At 48.4% G+C, this 2,500-nt stretch overlaps 1 non-coding gene across 1 annotated transcript; it reads right to left on the minus strand.

Annotated features, from left to right (window-relative positions):
* Positions 1-1,215: 1,215 nt before the first annotated feature.
* Positions 1,216-1,370, minus strand: LOC143351102 (5.8S ribosomal RNA). The gene has a single exon (XR_013081480.1). It is a non-coding gene; the product is annotated as a 5.8S ribosomal RNA (ribosomal RNA).
* Positions 1,371-2,500: the final 1,130 nt, after the last annotated feature.

Here is a 2,500-nt window from a genome sequence, read left to right on the forward strand (position 1 = left end):
AACAAACTTGTTAGTTGAAAAAAAAAAAAAAAAAAGAAAAACAAATCGTACACCGTAACGAATCGGAGCAACAAGAACCTGGTGTATATATGGAATCGACCACCACCTCCTACTTCTCCGCGTCCTCCGATAGCATATAATAGCATTTTGCTTTCTCGGAGAAAAGGATATCAATGATGGGTTTTTAGCGCCTCGCCAAAGTGTCTCCCTTCTGTCTTAGTTTTTCATTCGTTCGATGCGAAACGCTCGCTAGGCGTAACCGGCTGATTACTTTTAACGTCCTTCCGTCGCTTTTCAAATTAAAGAAGAACCACGGTGTGTGTCTATGATAGAACTACCCGATCCGATTTTCGTTGATTCTTTGATAGTCTACCAAAGTCCACCGTAAGTTCGAAAGAAAAGCATTCGTGGACTGGACGACCGGCTAAACGCGCGGTCTCGCAATCGATATACATATTCGTAACAAAGAGAGACATGGGGCGACCAACTTCTCAGAGTATATCCCTTCTTTTGGGTTCCGTTCGTATCGCGCTTCTCGTCGTGTTCGTTCGAGCCTCTCCATAGAGGATGATCGTCCGATTCGTTTGATAAATTATCATTTTTCCCTGGGGCTGTACGAACGAACAGAGAGGAAGACGACGACCGACGGATACCACAAATTTCACGTGGTAGGGCATATATTACATATCATAATTATCAGTGTTTGGTCAAATTTCTTTCCAGTGTCCTTTTTGTTATGCTCCAAAACTAGTATACGCTTTATTTTCTCTTTCCTTTGCATAAATTATTAACTTCGGGCAACGTCGGGAGCGCCGGTAATCATTAGATTTGTACGAAACGCGATTTGCGCCCCACGGTGGTTTTTAGTGCCGTCAAAGTCAGAAATCGTAGGAGCGGTGCTTTAACGGGCGGTCGTGATGATACTCCAGACAACACGACGCACGACGCCGTAAAACACTCGCGCGAGTCCAGACTGATCTCTGCCTCACCACGCAAGGGGTGCGCAAACTTGCCAATAATATATAATATTTATTCTTTTTCGTACGTCCAGCGACAAACGCCAACGAAATACCCAAATTCTCGCTCGTACGTTGATACCTTTCTCTTCATCGACCCGGCTCCGAAACGTTCTTCGCCATCTCCCCGAAAGGAGAGGTAAACGACGGCGGGGTTAGGGAATCTGAGAACAACGCAAGCAGTTTTAGGACAAGTGAACGACCCTCAGCCAGGCGTGGTCCAGGAATTTTATCCGTGGACCGCAATGTGCGTTCGAAATGTCGATGTTCATGTGTCCTGCAGTTCACACGTTGACGCGCAATTAGCTGCGTTCTTCATCGACCCACGAGCCAAGTGATCCACCGTTCAGGGTAATCATATACAATTTACAATTTTTCTCTTTGTATTTAAAAATGCTCCTTGTTCTTTGCTTTAAAAATATTCGATGTTCGCACCTCCGACCAGCGTATCGACGGAGGATTGAACGCGCCATATCGACGACAAAAGTTTCTTTTTGTTTCCTGAATGACGGAAAACCATCGTTCGACGGCCGGGCGTACAGTACATTCAAAAGCCTTTGCGCGTGGCTGCGACCAAACGGGTATAATACACCCGTATATTCTTGGTTCCGAACAGTAACTTCACGCGCAATCGGGCGAACGCACGCGGCAGCGCCCATCGGTTGCTCGATGAAATCGATGCGATAAACTACAGCCTTCTCGGCTGGTCGTCGTTAGTCGCGCGAGCAACGGATGGCCGCACAATCGACGCGTCGTCGTTTGCGATTATTCGCCTCACGTTAGCCATGAGTATGTATATTATTCATTTACGAACGAACGCGGCAGCGTCCACCGGTTGCTCGATGAAATCGATGCGATAAACTACAGCCGTCTCGGCTGGTCGTCGTTAGTCGCGCGAGCAACGATGGCCGCAAAATCGACGCGTCGTCGTTTGCGATTATTCGCCTCTGGCTATCCGTGAGTATGTATAATATTCATATACGAACGAACGCGGCAGCGCCCATCGGTTGCTCGATGAAATCGATGCGATAAACTACAGCCTTCTCGGCTGGTCGTCGTTAGTCGCGCGAGCAACGATGGCCGCAAAATCGACGCGTCGTCGTTTGCGATCATTCGCCTCAGGCTATCCGTGAGTATGTATAACATTCATTTACGAACGAACGCGGCAGCGTCCATCGGTTGCTCGATGAAATCGATGCGATAAACTACAGCCGTCTCGGCTGATCGTCGTTAGTCGCGCGAGCAACGATGGCCGCACAATCGACGCGTCGTCGTTTGCGATTATTCGCCTCAGGCTATCCGTGAGTATGTATAACATTCATTTACGAACGAACGCGGCAGCGTCCATCGGTTGCTCGATGAAATCGATGCGATAAACTACAGCCGTCTCGGCTGATCGTCGTTAGTCGCGCGAGCAACGATGGCCGCACAATCGACGCGTCGTCGTTTGCGATTATTCGCCTCAGGCTATCCGTGAGTATGTA

This window comes from Colletes latitarsis, unplaced genomic scaffold (assembly GCF_051014445.1).
Source record: "Colletes latitarsis isolate SP2378_abdomen unplaced genomic scaffold, iyColLati1 scaffold0072, whole genome shotgun sequence".
Taxonomy (NCBI): domain Eukaryota; kingdom Metazoa; phylum Arthropoda; class Insecta; order Hymenoptera; family Colletidae; genus Colletes; species Colletes latitarsis.